The sequence below is a fragment of the Artemia franciscana genome, chromosome 1 (assembly GCF_032884065.1).
Source record: "Artemia franciscana chromosome 1, ASM3288406v1, whole genome shotgun sequence".
NCBI classification, from domain to species: domain Eukaryota; kingdom Metazoa; phylum Arthropoda; class Branchiopoda; order Anostraca; family Artemiidae; genus Artemia; species Artemia franciscana.
Window position 1 is genome coordinate 56,576,925 of NC_088863.1, and position 21,205 is coordinate 56,598,129.

The 21,205-nt window shown below is 34.9% G+C and overlaps 1 protein-coding gene across 6 annotated transcripts in view; it reads left to right on the forward strand.

Moving 5' to 3' along the window:
• Positions 1-21,205, forward strand: part of LOC136031546 (uncharacterized) — a 611,644-nt gene that overhangs the window by 414,361 nt on the left and 176,078 nt on the right. Inside the window, exon 1 of one of the 6 annotated variants that reach the window (XM_065711235.1) lies at positions 20,320-20,393. The exons of 4 other annotated variants lie outside the window; for them this stretch is intronic. The gene's annotated coding sequence lies outside the window, so the exon portion shown is untranslated. Of the gene's footprint in view, positions 1-20,319; positions 20,394-21,205 lie in introns of those variants that run through there. One more of the 6 variants, XM_065711240.1, reaches the window with a different exon arrangement.

A 21,205-nucleotide genomic window follows, 5' to 3' on the forward strand; every position in this document is an offset into this window, starting at 1 on the left:
ACAATTTTTTAGAAACGTCTTACAGACGCTTTATATTAAAAGTAATGCTGAGTATTGTGGCATACATAAAATTGAAGCTAATAATCGTATATCAAACAGTTCGTGGTAACGAACTGTAGTAAGGAGCGACCCGGCTCAATAGTAACCAAAACTCTAAAAAATGGAATTTTGATACCAATACCTACATCAAAAGAATCGCATTTTAATGCTGATTTTGAATATATAAGTTTCATCAAGTTTAGTCTTACCCATCAAAAGTTACGAGCCTGAGAAAATTTGCGTTTTTTTAGAAAATAGGGGGAAACGCCCCCTAGAAGTCATAGAATCTTGACGAAAATCACACTATCAGATGCAGCGTATCAGAGAACCCTACTGTAGATGTTTAAAGCTCCTATCTACAAAAATGTGGAATTTTGTATTTTTTGCCAGAAGGCAGATCACGGATGCGTGTTTATTTGTTTTTTTGTTTTCTTGTTTTTTTGTTGTTTTTTTTTCCCAGGGGTGATCGTATCGACCCAGTTGTCCTAGAATGTTGCAAGAGGGCTCATTCTAACGGAAATGAAAAGTTCTAGTGCCCTTTTTAAGTGACCAAAAAAATTGGAGGGCACCTAGGCCCCCTCCCACGCTAATTATTTTCTCAAAGTCAACGGATCAAAATTCTGAGATAGCCATTTTATTCAGAGTAGTCGAAGAACCTTATAACTATGTCTTTGGGGACGACTGACTCCCCCACAGTCCCCGTGGGAGGGGCAACAAGTTACAAACTTTGACCAGTGCTTACATATAGCAATGGTTATTGGGAAGTGTACAGCTGTTTTCAGGAGGATTTTTTTGGTTGGGGGAGGGGTTGAGAAGAGGGGGATATGCTGGGGGAACTTTCCATCGATAATTTGTCATGGGGGAAGAAAGTCTCCATGAAGGGAGCGCAGAATTTACTAGCATTATTAAAAAAAAAACAATGAAAAAATAAATATGAAAAAGTTCTTTCAGCTGGAAGTAAGGAGCAGCATTAAAACTTAAAACGAACAGAAATTATTACCCATTTGAGTGGCTCACCTCCTCCTAATATTTCGCTCTTTACGCTAAAGTATTTTTAGTAATTTCAGCTATTTATTCTACGGCTTTTGTGATTCTGGGGTCATTGTTAATGAATTGGGACAAAATTTAAGCTTTAGTGTAAAGAGCGAGGATCTGACAAGGGGGCGAGCCCCCTCATATATGTAATAAAAATATGAGAATACAAAAGTTCTTTACGTAAGCTAATTTATAAGTTACGTAAATCTTTTACTAATAAAAATATTCGTAAAAAATTAAAAATTCTTGTTGCCTTTTTAATTAACCAAAAAATCGGAGGGCAACTAGGCTTCCTCCCCCGCTCTTTTTTTCTCAAAATCATTTGATCAAAATTATGAGAAAGCCATTTAGCCAAAAAAAAAAAAATGCAAATTTTGTTTTAATTATTCCTCTGCGGAGAGCCAAAATCAAAACATGCATTGATTCAAAAACGTTCAGAAATTAAATAAAAAAAACAAGTTTTTTAACTGAAAGTAAGGAGCAACATTAAAACTTAAAACGACCAGAAATTACTTCGTATATGAAAGAGGCTGCTTCCTCATCAACGCCCCGCTCTTTACGCTAAAGTTTTTTACTGTTTTAAAAAGAAGAATTGAGAGAAAGAGTCAAACTTTAGCGTAAAGAGCGGGGCGTTGATGAGGAAGCAGCCTCTTTCATATACGAAGTAATTTCTGGTCGTTTTAAGTTTTAATGTTGCTCCTTACTTTCAGTTAAAAAAACTTGTTTTTTTATTTAATATGTTAAGCAACAATACGGCAGCCCTATGAGGGAAATGATACAGTAAAGTCTTTTAAAAAGTAATTCTTGGTATTGAGGTAAGCATAAAATCAAAATTAATAAATTTGTATATTTTTAAGCGATGATACGAAAGCCCTATGAGGGAAATGACTACAATGAAAACTTTTAATGTATGAGAGAAACGATACAAAAGAATCTATTGAAAATTATTGCAATAGACTTTTGAAAAGTATAAATTTAGGTGAAGATACGACTGCCCTATGGGTCAAAATTAACAAAGTCGCATATTTCTAAGCAATGATAAAATAACACTATGAGGTAAATTATACAATAAAGTATATTAAAAACTATTGCTTAATATTGGTGTATACCTAAAGTCGAAATATATTTTTCTTATATATTTCTTATAAATTTTAAGCAATGATATGAAGGAAATGATACAAAAGAGCCTATTGAAAGTATTGCTTAGCATTGTGTTATGCATAAAGTCAAATCAAATAAGGCCGTATTTATTTTAAGTGATCATACGACAGCCATATAAAGAAAAGGTTACAATAAAGCCTATTGAAAAGTACTGCTTAGAATTGGGGTATGAATAAACTCAAAATTAATTAAGTCATATATATTTTAGCGATGAGACGACCGCCCTATGGAGGAAATGATACAATAAGACCTTTTGAAAAGTATTGCTAGGTATTAGGGTATGCATAAAGTCAAAATTAGTAAAGTTGTATATATTTTGAGCGATGAAACGATAGCCCTATAAAGGAAATGGTACAAGAAAGCCTATTGAAAAAGATTGCTTAATATTTGGGTGGACGTAAATTAGAAATTAAAAAAGTCGTGTATATTTTAAGTTATGATTCGACAGACTTAAGAGGGAAACGATACAAAGGAGCATATTGAAAAGTATTGTAATAGCTTTTTTTAGAAGTATATATTTAAGGAAAGATACGACAGCCCCATCAGGAAAATTATACAATAGAGCCTTTTGTACTGTATTGCTTAGCATTGGGCTATACATAATGTCAAAATTAATAAAGTCTAAACTTAATGAATATATTTTAAGCGATGATACGATAGGCCTATGAGGGAAATGATAAAAAAGAGCCTATTAAAAAGTATTGTTTAGCATTGTGGTATGCATAAATTCAAAATTAATTAGACTATATATATTCTAAGTTATGATATGACAGCCCTGTAAAGCAAAAGTTACAATAAAGCCTTGTGAAAAGTATTGCTTAGCATTGGGGTATTAGTAAATCCGGGATTAATAAAATCGTTCATATTTTCAGCGATGACATGACATCCCTATGAGGGAAATGATACAATAAGGCCGTTTGAAAAGTACTACTTAGTATTTGGGTATGCTTAAAGTAAAACTTAAAAAAGTCGTATATATTTAAGGGATGAGACGAGAGCCTTCTGAGGGAGTAGATACTATAAAGCCTTTTGAAAAGCATTTCTTAGCATTGTAGTATGCATAAAGTATAAATTAATAAAGTCCTCTATATTTTTAGTGATGACAGGACAGCCCAATGAGGGAAATGACACAATAAGGCCGTTTGAAAAGTATTTCTTAGTATTGGGGTATGCATAAAGTCAGAATTGATAAATTCGTACATATTTTTAGCAATGACAGGACAGCCCAATGAGGGAAGTGACACTGTAAGGCCATTTGAAAAGTATTGCTTAGTATATTGCTTAGTAGTACAGGCATATAGTCAAAATTAATATAGTTGTATATATTCTCAGAGAATACAGGAAAATTCTATGAGGGAAAAGACACAATAAGGCCTTTTAAAAAATAATTGCTGAGCATTGTGGTATGCATAAAGTCAAAATTAGTAAAGTTAATCGTAATTTAGCGATGACAGGAGAGCTCAAGGAGGTATTGGACATAATAAGGCTTTTTGAAAAGAATTGCTTTGTATTTTGGCATAATGTATTTTTTTAATTAGTAATTTGATATTTACTCAAAATTAACAAAGTCGCATATATTTAAGCGATGAGACGACAGCCCTATGAGGAAAACGGTACAATAAAGCTTTTTGAAAAGCATTGCTAAGTATTATGGTATACATAATGTCAAAATTAATAAAGTGGTATGTATTTTAAGCGATGATACGACAGGCCTATGAGGGAAATGATACAAAAAAGCCTATTGAAGAGTAATACTTAGTAATGTGGTATGCATAAAACCAAAATTCACGAGGTTGTATATATTTAAGCGATGAAACGACAGCCCCATGAGGGAATTGGTACAATAAAACCTATTTAAAAGTATTGCTTAGCATTGTTTTATGCATAAAGTAAAAATTAACAAAGTTGTATATATTTAAGCAATGAGACGACAGCCATATGAGGGAAATGATACAGTGAAGCCTTTTGAAAAGTATTGCTTAGTATTGTGGTATGCTTAAAGTCAAAATTAAAAATGTCGTATATATTTAAGCGATGAAACGATAGCTCTATGAGGGAAATGATACAAAAAGGCCTATTGAAAAGTATTGCTTAGCATTGTGATATATATAAAGTCAAAATTTACAAAGTCGTATATATTTAGGCGATGGGACGATAGCTCTATGAGGGAAATGGTTCAATAAAGCCTATTTAAAAGTATTGCTTAGCATTGTGGTATCCATAAATTCAAATTTAACAAATTCGAATATATTTAAGCGATGAAACGATATTCCCATGAAGGAGATGATATAACAAAGCCTATTGAAAGTATGGCTTAACATTGTGGTATGCATAAACCTAAAATTAAAAAAAATTGTATATATTTAAGTGAAGGTACGACAGCCATATGAGGGAAATGATACAATAGAACCTATTGAAAAGCATTGCTTAGTATTTTTGTATACATACGGTCCAAATTAACAAAGTCGTACATATAAAAGCGACTCGACGACAGATCTATGAGGGAAATGATAGAATAAAGCCTATTGAAAAGTATTACTTAACATTGTGGTATGTATAAAGTCAAAACTAACAAATTTGTATATATTTAAGCGATGGAACGACATATATGAGGCATGAGATGCCAGCCCTATGAGGGAAAATATACAATAAAGCCTATTGAAAAGTTTTGCTTAGCATTGTGGTATTCATAAACCTAAAATTAACAAAACTATATATAATTAAGTGAAGATACGACAGCCCTATGAGGGAAATTATACAATAAAGCCTATTGAAAAGCATTGCTTAGTATTTTTGTATACATACGGTCGTATAGATCTAAGCGACTCGACGACAGCCCTATGAGGAAAATGACAGAATAAAAACTATTGAAAAATATTACTTAGCATCGTGGTATGTATAAAGTCAAAATTAACAAATTTGTATATATTTAAGCGACGGAACGACAGATATGAGGGAAATGATATAACAAAGCCCTTTTAAGTGATGAGATGACAGCCATATGAGGGATATGATACAATAAAGCCTATTGAAAAGTATTGCTTAACATTGTGGTATGTATAAAGTTGAAATTAACAAAGTCGTATACATTTAAGCCATGAGACGACAGTCCTAAAAGGAAAATGATACAATAAAGCACTTTGAAAAGTATTACTTTGCATTTTGGTTAGCATAAACCCAAAATTAACAAAGTTGTGCATATTTAAGCAACGAAACGACATCCTTATGAGGGAAATGATACAATAAAGCCTGTTGAAAAGTATTACTTAGCATTGTGGTATCCAAAAAGTCAAAATTAAAAAAGTCGTACATATTTGATTCTTTAGACGATAAGCCTATGAGGGAAATAATACAATAGAGCCTATTGAAAAGTATTGCTTAGTGTTTTTATATGCATAAAGTCAAAATTAACAAAGTTAAGCAATATTGAAAAATATTGCTTAGCAGTATGATATGCATAAAAACAAATAAAGAAAGTCGTATATATTAGGTAAAAGATACAATATAGCATATTGTACGACACAGCCATACGAGGGAAATAATAAAATAGAGCCTATTGAAAAATATTGCTTACCATTATGGTATGAATAAAAGCAAAATAAACAAAGTTGTATATATTTAAGTGATGATACGACAGCCCTATAAGGAAAAAGATACAATATAGCGTATTGAAAAGTATTGCTTAGCATTGTGGAATGCATAAAGGTAAAATGAACAAAGTCGTATATATTTAAGCGATGAGATGACAGTTCTATGAGGGAAATGATACAATATAGCCGTTTGAAAAGTATTTTCTAGTACTGCAGTATGCATAAAGTTGAAATTAACGAATTAAATTGTATCGAATGTATATATTTTAAGCGATGAAACGACAGCAATATGAGAGAAATAATAAAATAAAGCCCTTAAAGGAGTTGCTTAGTCTTGAGGTTTGCATGAAGTCTAAACTAATAAAATCATACATATTTTAAGCAATGGTACGACGGCCCAATAGCGGAAATGATACAATAAAGCCTTTTTAAATGTACGGCATAGTTCTAGGGTATGTATAAAATCGAAATTAAACAAATTATATTTATTTTAAACGATGATACGAGAACCCTATGAGGGAAGTGAAATTATCAAACTTTTGAAAAGTATTGCCTAGCATTCGGATATGGGTTAAGCCGATAACAATAAGGACGTATATATTTCAAGGGATAAGGTGACTATCCTATGAGGGAAATGATACAAAAAATTATTTGTAAAGTATTGCTTAGCATTGTGGTATGCATAAAGTCTATATTATTTACTCTCTCTCTCTCTCTCTCTCTCTCTCTCTCTCTCTCTCTCTCTCTCTCTCTCTCTCTCTCTCTCTCTCTCTCTCTGTCACTGTTACTATGTGTCTGATTGGATGTTTGCTCATCCCCGTGTCTCTCTTTGTGTTTTTGTGTATCTAACTCTGCATACACGTATGTGTTTTTGTCTCTTTCTGTGCCTGTGTGTCTGGGCAGATGTTTGCTTATCCCCGTTTCTGTTTTTCCTTGTTTGTTGGTGTATTTTTTTTCTCTCTCTCTCTGTGCTTGTGGGTTGGAGCGGCTGTTTTCTTGACCATCTCTCTCTCTATATATATCTCTCTCCTTCCCTCTCTTTCTCTCTCTCTCTCTCTCTCTCTCTCTCTCTCTCTATATATATATATATATATATATATATATATATATATATATATATATATATATATATATATATATATATCTCCTTCCCTCTCTTTCTCTTTCTCTCTCTCTCTCTCTCTCTCTCTCTCTCTCTCTCTTTCTCTCTGTCTGTCTATCTCACTCTCTATCTTTCTCTCTGTATCTGTGTGTCTGGGAAGTCAACTACGAGCCAGAAGTGAGTAACAATGAATATTCTCTTCCCTTGGAGTTACAGTGGAGAATTAGAATAAAGTATTTGAAGTCAAACATGTCAAGCTCTTCGCCAAGTCTACAGGGCCCATTGGGATTCAAAATTCCAAAAATTCCGATGGATTTTTTCCTCGAGCTGTTTGATCTTCATCTGATTGACTATATCGTATTTCAAACGAACTTATATGTTGCTCGGAAAGGTGTTTCGTTCACCCCAACTAGTCGAGATTAAATGCAAGTTTTTTTTAGCAATAAATATTCTAATGGGTGTCAAGGCAGTATCATCTTATCGAGATTTTTGGTCAAGTCACGATGAACTCAGAGGTATTTACAACTCTGGGCTGATGAATATGAGCCGTTTCAGCTGACTTCTTGCTCACGTTCATCTCAATGACAAGTTGATCTTACCCCGGAAAGAAATTGACAACTATTACAAGCTCTACAAGATCAGACCTCTCATTGACAAGCCACGCTCAAGCTTTTGAAAGACTTACAAGAACTACCAAAGAGTAGGCCGTCGACGAAAGTATGGCTAAAATTCAAAGGAAGCATTGTTTCCAAGCAGTATTAGCATATGAAGCCCTTAAAACGAGGCTACAGGATCCGGGTTAGACCAGACACGCAAACCGTAAGGATCTACCTAAACTCAAAGCCGAAAGAGCTGAGACGAGGTGATTTGAACTACACTGTGAGGTCAAATGGAATCTGTAGTGTACGCTGGAAGGACAAACCATGTATATAACTTTGTTCGACGATTCGCAAAGGAGCAGGAGTGACACAGATCGGTAGGAAGGAGAAAGATGGGTCTGCTACCCAAATTACATGCCCAATAGTGGTTGCCAGATACAACAAGTACAACAATGAGTACAACAAAGCTGTGTCGACAAATTTGATGTGTTAAAGCCTCTCTATGCGATAGAAAGAAAAAGAGAAAGTGGTGGTACCACCTACTCTGGCACTTTGTCGACATTACAAGGGTCAATGCTATTTATTGTTCTAGTTTTCGACTATGCCAAATGCTAACAAGATGACATTGAAGGACTTTAGATGTCGCGTTGTCACTGGTTTGATTGGAAGTTATTCGTCCAAAGTTGAGAGCGGTCGGCCTTACAGAAAATCGGAAGTTATTCCCAAATTCAATTCTTACTTTCCTCCAGAAAAGATATTGGATCAATCAAAGCACTCATCTGTTCAGGGTTCTCCGAGAAAATCTTTTACAATGTAGTGCAAGGATTGAGCCCCGTTGCACAAAATGGCAGTTTTCAGTTTGCAAATTTCCATTGTGCACAAACTACACTAAGAACTACTTTATTTCTTTTCATGAGATGTGAGATTTTTCTGCGCATGTGTCGAAGTGGTCACTACTAGAGACCATCTTATATTTCATTTCATAGTGGGAACTAACTTTTTTAGTTCAATATTAGTCGGTTTCTAAGCCCAGAGACATAGGAAACGCAAAACAGGGGAACTTTCCCACAATTTCGTAACTTGTGCCGGAAAATTTCGTAATTTGTGCTTTCCTGTCAAGTAACCATGGTTTATGAGTTAGATTAAAGAATACATACTGAACAAACTGTTTACCTATTTTTTTTCTTATGATGATTTCACCCCTGTCCCCATCTTATTTTCCTTTTTACTACTTTGTAGTAGATCTCCTGGGGAATCTAGTCAAGTATCTAGACATGTCGCATGATTAAATTTTATATAGGTCTTGAAAAATCCCATAATAAATTTTACTAGTGAGGAAGAGAATGTTATAGTTCAAGTCACGAATGCATTTCCATATAATCTCTTGGTCTATGGCACTCAAAAGGTATATAATATTTGGAATGTCTGACAATTTACTGTTTTTGTTGTTTTTTTTATTATATTTTTTAAGTTGGCCACACCAACCAGAAAAGACGAATCTAGATTTCTGACTGGATCATAGAGCTAGTTACAAAAAAAGTGCCACACTCAATGGTGGGGCAAAAGAACCGATAAAAGCAGCCCGAAAAGCAGTTAAACTATCAGTCAAACAGGACCAAGAGCAGTACTGTTTAGATAGTGCAAATGAGCTTGAGCATATGTCCAAAAATGATAATACTAAGAAAATGTTTAAATCGCTAAGAAAAAAAATCAACGGGAAAATCCCTTCAACAGCTAATACACTGGAAGGCAAGTGTGGTGAAATCATCCGATCCGAAGAAGGACAATTGGAACGCTGGCGAGAACACTTCTCTGAGCTACTGAATCCCGTCAATGCTTTATAAGATCTGCCTCCTTTCTCCAATGCTGCTAGGGCACTTTGTAATGTAAACATGGACCAACCAATTATAGCAGAACTACTAAAAGCGCTTAAGCATATAAAGAGTAACAAGACACGAGGAGAGGATGTAATTTTTTCCTAAATGAACAAGGCTTCGCCATCCCTATTATGCCAACTAACTGACCTGCTTGCACAGGCCTAGATGACAAAGGCTTTCCAAAAAGGCAGGAAAGGGTCAGCCCTCATTCAAGTCTTCAAAAAAGGGGACAAGAATGTTTGTGGCGGTTGCAGAGGCATTTCCAAAATTGACCATGCAATGAAAATCGTTTGTGTCATTCTCATGAATAGATTTAAGGATGTGTGTGATAAGCCAATATATTCTGAACAAGCATTCAGACTTGAGATGAACTGCCTGGAGTAGATACTCACTCATCCAGCAACAGTACAACAGGAATCACCTACCACTGTTCATTGCTTTAATTGATTTTACTGCTGTTTTTGATTCCCTTGTCAGGGAAGAACTATGGAGGATTATGGCTGAATATGGACCACCACAGGACCTCATAAACATCATCTGAGGGGGATACATGGATACTGAGGCTGGTGTCCCTATTCTGGGTAACAATACTCCCAAGATTACATTTTAAGTTCAAGTTCTATTTATTTTCATAAAATAACAATAACGAAAACAATATCCCAAAGGGCTCTATGGCCCGTTATTTGGGAAACGGCAGACAATAAATAAAGAATCATAATGACAATGACATTTGAGTCGGGTTTCAAGCAGAGATGTCTCCTATCACACATTCTATTCAAATACACAATATGTTGGATAATGAATAATGCCCTGATCAACCACAGAGGAGTTGTCTATCGTCAATTGGATGATTTTCCTCAATCTTTGACAGACTTAGTTTTTGCAGAAGATGTAATCGTGTTGGAGGCGACAGCCGACGGCTTACAGGACATGATTGACCATGCCTCCAAGACTCTGAAGCGCATTGGGCTTACCATAAACATCTCCAAGACTAAAATGATGGTCGTCAATCATTCTGCTCAATATCAAATCATCAAGGACGACAAACCAATCAAAAATGTCAATAAATTTAAGTACCCGGGGTTAATTTTAACGCCAGATAGTGGAAATGGTAAAGACATTTCTGCTTGGATATCAGCTTGGGGAATCTTTACCAGTCTGAAAAAGGTGCAATGGACCAGACGTGAGATCTCAACCAAAACAATGTAAGAGTCTATATAGCATCTGTTTGAACTGTGCTACTGTACACCTAAGAAACATGAATGCTAAAGGCTGTATAGGCTAAGCAATGGACGCGTTCAATCATTGCTGGCTTTGCTATATACTCCAAATTAGCATATGGTCTAGAATTTCTAATAGTGAAGTTAGAAGCTACTGTGACCAGACTGAAAAGCTATCTACTACCATTAAGAGACGTTGCCTCAAACTTCTCGATCACACTTTGCACCGACCCAAAGGTAGGATTTGTCAAAAAGTACTAATCTGCGATCTAGCAGCATCTTGGAACTGGCACCAGGGAGGCCAGATGAAAAATATTTGTCAAAATTCAAGAGGGACCCTTAGCTACGGGGTGCCTTCTGTAGGCATGGTGAAAGATGGGACAGATACTGGCTGAAGATCATAGGGGAGGATGCCACCAACAGATTGAATTGTTTGTTGGACTTTATTCCAAAGTCCATTAGTGCCGGGCAGGACAGTTCTTCGTCTGGTTCCCGCCGAAAGTAAGGTAAAGAAGGACGACTATCCAACCATATTTTAAAGGAATAGAGAAGCAAAGAGTTCACTTATAACAAATATTATGACACAAAAATTCTCGTTCTGTTCAGTGGTTTAACATTTCTCACAAAAGAGTCAGTCAAATTTTAAAAAGGCACCAAAGTATTAGTTAACCTGGTTCTCTTAAAATAAGGAATACTTTCATTGTCTTGCAAAAACATACCATAAGAATAAAAAAATAGAACTAGATCTACGTTGTATGGGCAACGTCAAGTGTTGTGGCAACCTTTATTTGGCTTCACCGAGAAAAGCGTTGCAAGAGGAACACTTTGTTTTGTTTTCTTGCCTCGATTAAACGCTGAAGTTGTTAATCTGTAAGGTTCTTAAAATAAATACTGGGTACACCAAATCGCAAAAGTCGCAAAACCCTCATTGCAACTAGCAAACGTTGTAAACCCCTCATCGCCAAAGACGATTATAGCCTAACAGCCTATTATTACTTATAAGTCCCCTAAATGTCTTACCACTGGAACCAAATTGGTCTTACCATCAAATACAACGGATATAAATAATAGGCACACCAACTAGCAAACTTTACAAACCCCTCACTGGCGAATAAGATTATGAGCTTACCGCCGACTGTTGCTTAAAACTCCCCTATATATCTCACAATTGGTATCGGCCTATTTTCGGTTTCAGTGTGTACCTTACTACTGAGGTTGTCAACCCCTTTAAACTTTCAAACTGACATATCTTATGAAGGAATTCATCTACCAAAAAATGGAAGACATATACTTTGATCAGTTCATCAAGAGCTATTGACTGCCGTCGAAAAAAAAATCTATCTGTCTTAGTTCAAAATTTGATTTTTTTGCCGTTGGCGAAGTTTCTAACGTCATCACTTAGAAAGGAGCAAAGAATAAATTCTAATTTCTTTAACAATGAGAAAACTTTTAAAGTTTAAGAGCCACACCTGATACCAATTCTCTACCGCAATCCCAAGTGCAAAAAACCGAATGATAAACTCAGCTGAAATAACGAACAGAAATGGTTAGAAATAATAGATTTTCGGTCCCAGGCAAGAGTTCTACGAAGCTTTCCAAAATACAAAGTCATATTCATCAATCCAGCCTAAGGTCCACACTTTCCGTAAAAACTGCAGAAGGTAGACCCTTACCACTTTCCAGGAATAAGCTGAAATCCATGTGCTAGAAAAAAAAAACACGACAAAACCAAAGTCTTGCTCTGGCAAAATAATTTCAGTGCACTTTTTGACTCAATAGTACAGGAAAGCATTTGCTCTTATTTTGGTAAATGGAATTGTTTCACATGCAATAAAAAATTTTAATTAAGGATTCTGATGAGTGCACATCCATTAGCCAACAGACAGTTGTAGCCAATGCATATTGATTAAAATCTTTAACATATAATGTCAAACATCTTATGGCTTTTTGAGCAAGGTTAATAATGGTGGAAACCAAGGCATAAAAAACAAAAACTATAAGAAAGAAAATGACAAACATCTTGACTTTATAAATAACAAGGGTTCCTTAATGCCTGGTTTTTTATTATTCATGTTATATTCTGATACATGTTTAGATCTTGATATCCAAAATTGGTATCCAAATTGGATGTCAAAAGGGCTAGTTCAACATCATTTGATGGGAAAGGGGGGGAGTAATTAGTTAGCCACTTAAGTGGATAATCTTCCATCAGCCATCAGGCCTAAATTCCTGTTTTTTAATCATTCAAGGAGGGCAACGAGGTTTCTAGGTGCTACTTCTCACCTCAACCCTTCCCTTTCCCTAGCTATGAGTATTTTAATTTTTGTTTGGTTAAATTAAATCCATTAATAAAATCCATTCTCTTTAGAGACTACAGAAATTTAAAAATGAGAGTAAAGAATTCTATTTGGCAGGGGACTGCATAAAACATAAATGAAGACAGATGTAAAAAACCTATCGATACTAGAAAAGACACCCAGTACAAGTAAACAAACCTTCGATAATCAAATAAATGCAAGAATACAATTTAAAGGAAAACAAACAAATAAGCAGGAAGTAAGATAAAATGAAAAAATAATACCCGAACAAGCAAAAAAAAAAAAAAACAAGTATTGCGTGTGAGCCGTATCTACTTTTAGAGTAATCTAATAGAGTTTTCCTTATTTAAACAATTATTTTATGTTTATTTGACTCTTGCAATTCAAAAAGAAAACACAAATAATATGAAAAAAAACTTTTAAGTTTAAAAAGCTCAAATATTTTGTAATAAGAAGTTTACCCTGTCATCATCTATGCTTGAACTAGAACAAAAAAAAATATATGGCTTCGTGGTTTGGACAATTCATAACCGTGACAGCCGGAAGATGTCTCCCAATGATTTTGGTAATAATTTTTCACCCCTGTGTTATTATATAGGACGGGCTATCATAGAAAGTCTTGGAAGGGTTTATTCAATTATGAGATTAAGTGCCTTTTCAGTTACGAGAGCAATCAGAGGACAACAAACTTTCTTTTCCGTCCTTTTTAACCCCTTTGGTGCCCCAAACGTCATGTGGTACGGGATTAAAATATCAAACTACTGCAGTATCTTAATGAGGACGATTAAAAAGTCAAAGATAAGGCGAGCCCAGTTGCAACATAATCTGTGAAGCTACAGGGGGCAAGGGTACTTAAATACACAATCACTCAGTTTCAAAGTAGAGGTTTCATGTATACGACTTATCAATACTGGAGCACTGGCTTGGTTCAGAGTTATGTGTGCCATGCATCTTTTTTTCAGGGTTTACGATACTGAAGATATGTTCGTAAATTATTGAGAGATAATTCCTTCAATCACAAATTAGAAGTGATTTTTGTTTTTTGAGGGTCAGTATTAATTCAGAAGGTCGTGACACATTTTGTTGCCATCCTTCTTCCCCTCCCCCCTCTGTCGATGGGTTACCTTTGTACATAGCATTGGTTCAATATTTCAAGATTTTCATTAAGAAATCAAGGGCCCAGAAATGACCTTCCTGGGCTGACACGTTCTCTGCATGTGCAAAAGTAAGGGCCCTAAATTTTGGAAGTACCCCATATAAAGCAAAAGTACTCCGGATCCATTTTAGCAGAAAGGTGGGTAGATTGTACCCAAATGGTGGAGCTAGAAGGAGCATTTTAAAATGTGAAGGTGCTATTACGAAATAGAAGTGGAGAAATACTCCAAGCACTGCTATGGTGTTCATTGACCTTTCTTTTTTATTGAGATGAAGGCGTCCCATTGATGAGTGAATTAAGGACTATTAAATTTGAAAGTTCTCAGTCAGCCTTTACCAAAGGGAGCTATGGGCTCTAGCAAATTCAACAGGAGTACCAGCTCAAATTTTTCAATATAGGGAGGCGGGTATATAAATCAAAAAGGGGGAAACTTATCCTTAAAAATCCGGGGGAGGGAGTATTTGTCGATGTTTTAGAATGAATATTCCAAAAAGATACATTTTTATTGAAAATGCTCAACAAAATTTTTTTTTTTGGAATCTACAAGGAAGGGGATAAAATATTTGGGTTAATGTCCCTTACCCTCACTCAAACTGCTGAATATCATTCATTACTATCCTGGGAGCAGTTATAGATTTTAAGTTGATACTTTAAAAGTGTGTTAGAGGGGGGAGGGGGCAAAGAAACCAGAAAAATATGAGTAGGGGGTTATATTAATCTAAGGGGCTAGATATGTTGTTACCTTTGTCACTAATGATGGTAATTTTGGAATAACAGGATTTGAAATAACGGGATTTAGTTTGCATCATATTGGTCCAAAAGTTTGGAATTTGATTCCAATAGCTGTGAGAAATTGTAGTGATAGAAATAAATTTATGAAATTATTAAGAAATCATGTTGCTAGTCTCCCATAATATTTTCCGTTGTGCGTGTTGAAGTTTCATTTCCGTAAGAAGTGCACATTAGTTTAAGCCGAAGTAATGGCGGTTATTTCTTTTTTTTTTTTTTTTTTTTTTTTTTTTTTTTTTTTTTTTTTTTTTTTTTTTTTTTTTTTTTGGTGACACACCACGCGCTTAAGTATGCCATTAGGCATTTGCACTGTTGGTTCATATGGTTTAATTTTTGTTGTAAATAAACATGTATCTATCTATCTATCTAACTAGCTAATATTAAATATTCTATCGAGACAAAAAAAAAAAAATCACTGCCCCCTTCCGAAAAGGACTAACGAAGCCATCATTGGCTCGGTTCGTTTAACAGACTTGAGTCCCTAACGAAAGTGTTTTTGTTCATAAGGACTTGGAATTACGTCTTCTTACCCGTTTGTAAAGAGTGTTGTTGGTAGAAAAGAGCTATAAAATTTCACCCTTCTGGCTCCACTAGAACTTTAAAGTTTGTAGAAGATAGCACCTATTAATTGAGAGACATTAAAGTATCTAAAAACGTTTAAAAAATGCTGTGGGAAATGGGGCTCCAAATAAATAAAAAAATTTATTTTTTTTTTATTTATTTACAAATTAAGCTAATAGTTTACCCCACCCTGTGAGTACTTATACATGTCTCACATCTTTTGATGTGTGATCGCTTATGGACACTTGAAAGAATAATCGAATATTTTAATGAAGAGACTTGGACACAGAATCTATCCCCCCCCCCATGTTAACAATATTATTTTACACGTTTTCACATAATTATAGAAGAGTGTAAAATATTATGAGGAGGCTCATTCAATTGCATGTTTTAAGATCTAGGATCCCTTTTATAGAAGAAAAAAAAAATCAGAGGACTCACCCCTACCCTTTTTTAAAATTATCAAGTGAAAAAAAAAAATTTTTAAGCTGAAAGTAAGGAGGAGTTTGAAACTTAAAATGAACAGAAACTAATACATAAATGAGGGGGGATGCCCCCTTTTCAACACCAACTCTTTATGCTAAAGTTTATTAGTGCTTTTATAAAAGATTCTTTTCGTTCTAATTAAATGACCTTGTAATTCAGGAGTCGTTCTTAAAGAATAGGGACAAAATTTGGAATTGTGCGTAAAGAGCGAAGTGTCGAGGGAAGGCAACCCTCCTCATAAATATAATTATTTATGTTCATTTTAAGTTTTAATTTGGCTTCTTACTTTCCGTTAAAAAAAAACTTATTTTTCATTTAGTTTCCGATAGTATTTTTTTAATTATTCAAGGAAATCTGGCTCCACCGCTAACTAAAAATCTCTCCTCCCTATGGGTATATCCTTCAGACTATACAATCCTGGTGAAACTTTCCCCCTGAAAATTACCCTTAACAACTCCACGCGTAAAATTGAGTAGGCAAGGACTCAAGAAGACTCAAGAAGAATTTTGTACGATAATTCTGGCAAATTATCCTCTGTAAAATTTATCCTGTTAAATTCATCCCCTGGAAACTTCCCTAACATGAAAAACTGTGCCCGGGGAAAATTATCCTAACAAAAGATGCACCCTTCCCCCACCCTAGAAACATATGAATACTTCCCAGTAACAAATTCCCAGTAAACAATGGACAAATTTTATAACTTAAAGACCATTTCCCAGTGATGTCAAGAGTTGTGTTATCTCCAAAGGCATAGTTATTCTTCCATTTAACTATGCAAAAAAAATCTCAAAATTTTGATTTGATGATTTTTAGAAAATAGGGACGTGGGAGTGGGCATAGTTGCCCTTAAATCTTTTTGGTATCTTAAAAGGGACGTTAGAATTTTTAATTTCGGCTTGAATGAACCTTCTTTTGATATTTTAGGACCACTGGGTCAGTACGATCACCCCTGGGGGAAAAACAATAAAAAAGCAAAAAACAAGACTGTGATCTTTCTTCTGGCAAAAACACAAAATTGCAAATTTTGCGAAAAGGTGCTTGGAACCTTTACAATAGGGTTTTTTAATAAGCTGAATCTGACAGTATGATTTTCATTGAGAACGTATGACTTTTAGGGCTTGTTTCCTCTTTTTTTCAAAAATCAGGCATATTTTTTCAGGCTCGAAGCTTTTGATGGGAAAGTGAAACTTTAAACTTATATATTTGGAATGAACATAACGGTTGGATTCTTTTGATAAATCTGTACGCATAAAAAGTTATTTTTTAGAGTTTCGGTTACTATTGAGCCGGGCTGCTTCCTACTCACAGTTCGTTACTACCTACTGTTTGATTTTGACTCGAGGTAGTAATGCCTCCTTGACTGCAGAATCCAAATGCAGCAATTTTAATGAAAATTATTGAAGCCCACTAAAAATATGTTTTCTAGGTAGCATAATACGCGTAACTTTTGTGCAAGGGCTCGAACCTTTAATTGGAATTTTTATTCCAATTTTAATATGTAGATGATGTGACCACACCTGGCGGGAATCAGAATCATCAGAGATTTTTAAGCCTTTGTAATCCTTTGTAATGGGGGTTCTCATTAAGGCTGTGGGGTCTACTTGTTATTTTAATTTTTTTTTAAGTTTTTACCGTTTTATTAATTATTTTTAACATTTGATTAAACAGACTGGTCATAATATACTTGAGCAGTGACCGTTTAATCACAAATTCTGAGATTCATTGTTCTTTTTATGAAAGTAAAACAGATTAGAGGATGCCTAGCCACCCTATCTATTGTTTATATGTTTCAAGGTTCCCCGTGGGCCCATTATGCACCTCGCAAGAGTTACAAAAATATCCATTTTAATCAAACAAATTGAAAGGATCGAGGAATAACGCTTGACGGGTAATTTAGTGCGTGAAGACTTAGCCTCCTAGAGGCGTTCCAAATTATTCAAATAACTAATTTCGAGCCCAAGGCTTCAAAGCTGAATCAAACAGTTCGTGGTAACGAACTGTAGTAAGGAGTTACCTGGCTCAATAGAAACCGAAACTCTAAAAAACGGAGTTTTGGTATCAATAGGTACATCAAAAGAATTGCATTTTAATGCTGATTTTAAATATATAAGTTTCATCAAGTTCAGTTTTACCCATCAAAAGTTAAAAGCCCGAGAATGTTTGTCTTATTTTAGAAAATAGGGGAAAAATCCCCTAAAAGTCATAGAATATGAACAAAAATCACACCATCAGATTCAGCCTTTCAGAGAACCCTACTGTAGAAATTTCAAGCTTCTTTTAACAAACTGTGGAATTTTGTATTTTTTGCCAGGAGACAAATCACGGATGCGTGTTAATTTTTTTTTTTTTTTTTTTCAGGGGTGAACGTATCGACCCAGTTGTCCTAGAACGCCGCAAGATGGCTCATTCTGACGGAAATTTAAAGTTTTAGTGCCCTTTTTAAGTGACCAAAAAAATCGGAGGGCACCTAGTCCCCCTCCCACGAACATTTTTTCCCCAAAGTCACTGGATCAAAATTTTGAGATAGCTATTCTGTTCAACTTAGTTGAAACTCTAATAAATATGTTTTTTGGGATCACTTATCCCCCCCCCCAGTCCCCGGAAGAGGGGCTACAAGTCACAAACTTTGACTATTATTTACATATAGCAATTGTTAATTAATAAGTATACAGACGTTTTCAGGGGGACTCTTTCACGTTGGGTTGGGGGTGTGTCTCAGGGAGGAGAATACGTGGGATGATCTTTTCATGGAGGAATTTTTCATGAGGGAAGAGAATTTTCATGAAGGGGGCGCAGGATTTTCTAGCATTATTTAAAAAAAAACAAGAAAATAAATAATTTTTTTCAACTGGAAGTAATGAGCAGCAATAAAACTTAAAACGAACGTAAAATATTACTTATGTAAGGGGGTTCGTCTCCTCCATAATCCCTTGCTCTTTACGCTAAAGCATTTTCAGTAATTTCAACTATTTATTCTAAGCCCTTTGTGATTTAGGGGTCATTCTTAAAGATTTTTGACAAAATTCAAGCTTTAGTGTAGAGAACGAGGTATTGACGAGGGGGCGAACCCCCTCATATACGTAATAGAAATACACAAATCTAAAAATTCGTTACGTAAGTTAATTCGTAAGGTAAGCATGTTTATTATTAACAAAAATGTTCATAAAAAATAGAAAAATTTAATTTCATTTTGAAGTAACACAAAATTGGAGGAGAACTAGGCCTCCTCGCCCACCCCCTTTTCTTATCAAAATCGTCCGATCAAACCTATGAGAGAGCCATATAGCCAAAAAAAAAATAATATGTAAATTTCGTTTTAATTAGAGCCAAAATCAAAATATGGATTAATTAAAAAGCGTTCAGAAATATAATAAGAAAAACAAGTTTTTTAAACTACAAGTAAGGAGCGACATCAAAACTTGAAACTGAAAGAAATAATCCGTATATAAAAGGGATTGAACCCTCCTCCACGCTTCACTCTGTACGCTTAAGTTTTTTATTGTTTCAAAAAGTAGAGTTGAGAGAAAGAGTCAAACTTTAACGTAAAGAGCCAGGCGTTGAGAAGGGGTCAACCCTTTTTATACACGGAATAATTTCTGTTTTTTTTAAGTTTTAATGTTGCTCCTTACTTTTAGTTTAAAAAACTTGTTTTTTTTTATTTATATAGTAGCCTACAGAGACAGTGTGTTGTACGTAGTTGAAATGAAGGCTAAATAAGGGTTTCAGTCTGCATAATCAAAGAGTTCAAAATAGAAGTGTGGAGTCTCTGTACTAAATCCATTTTAGGTGTGTGTACATATGTATAACAGTTTGTATTAAAAATTGGGAAAAGGGCTCACTAATTCGATTGTAACTTCAAGTTTCTAGTGCAATATCAAAATCCGTGAGAGGGCAGCTAAATAACCTTTTAACGTTTTTTTTTTTTTTTGTATATGCAGTCGCAGCTCCATATATACCTTTGATGCGATTTTTATTCTAGTCCTGGATTGATTGGTCTAATATATTATGTTTTAGTTTCGCAATTCGATTTCTTTCATCCTTAAGGACCTTGTATTTCATAACTTTGTCCCCCACCCCCTAAAATACTGTAGAACATTCCCAGTTTGTCTATCCCTGTTGTTGATATAATGTATAAACTTTCTTCTTAACATACTTCTGTTTCATTTCAACTACTTAATTTACTGTCGGAATTTTTCTCAGCTGAATTCTTAATCTTCTTACGATTCTTGTTCAACAACATGGTCAAAGCTACTTTTCGACTGTTCGACTTTCTACTATTTCCCTGTGTTTGGGATCGTCTGGAAGTGGCCTGCGCCATGGCGTATTTCAAACACATTGTCCATCCTGGGAAATCTGTGGAAGAGACAAACTTAGTTCTCTGCTATCCTTCATGATCGAAAGCTTCTTTGGATAATGACACGCGAATTCATCGTTTAAACCAAAAATTGTGACTGTTTTAGGTGGGTTTCCAAATTGGCTTTCAGTATTTTATTAAGAGTTTATAACTTTACGGACCGGAGTGTTGAGTATATTGCAGCGAGAAAAAAAAACTGTAACGTTGAACATTAGATCCTCCTTTGCTACAAAATACCAGCCATACCATAATGTTATATTATTTGTTTTAAATTAAGTATTTCCTTTTGTATAGTTGGTATTTTCGCTTAGCTTATGTTTCGAAGTTTGTTCAGTCCCACTTTCTGGGGCTTTAATAAAATAATGGCCGAGATGTTTAAGTCATTTTTATGAATAAAAGATGGTAAAACACCAAAGACTCTGCATTTTGGTGACTCTGGAGTTAAACAAAAACATATTCTCCCCAGATGAGTATGGAAGAATTCATAAGAAAGATTTAAAGTAAATCAGAACTTCTTGCGAGGGGGTAAAGGGTGAAGTTTTGATAAATTCAAGTGACAGAAAAGAGTAACGGGTTGTGTTGGTATCAGGTGGTTTGATGCTTATCAAGGCACTGGTCAAGTAGCCTTAGTAGTTAAATTAAATAAAAAAAACTAATTTTTTTAGCTGAAAGTAAGGAGCGACATTAAAACTTAAAACGAACAGAAATTACTCCGTATATGAAATGAGTTGTCCCCTCCACAATCCCTCGCTCTTTGCGCTAAAGCTTTTAATTGTTTTAAAAAGTAGAATTGTGGCAAAGAGTCAAACTTTAGCGTAAAGAGCGAGGGATTGTGGAGGGGACAACTCATTTCATATACGGAGTAATTTCTGTTCGTTTTAAGTTTTAATGTCGCTCCTTACTTTCAGCTAAAAAAAT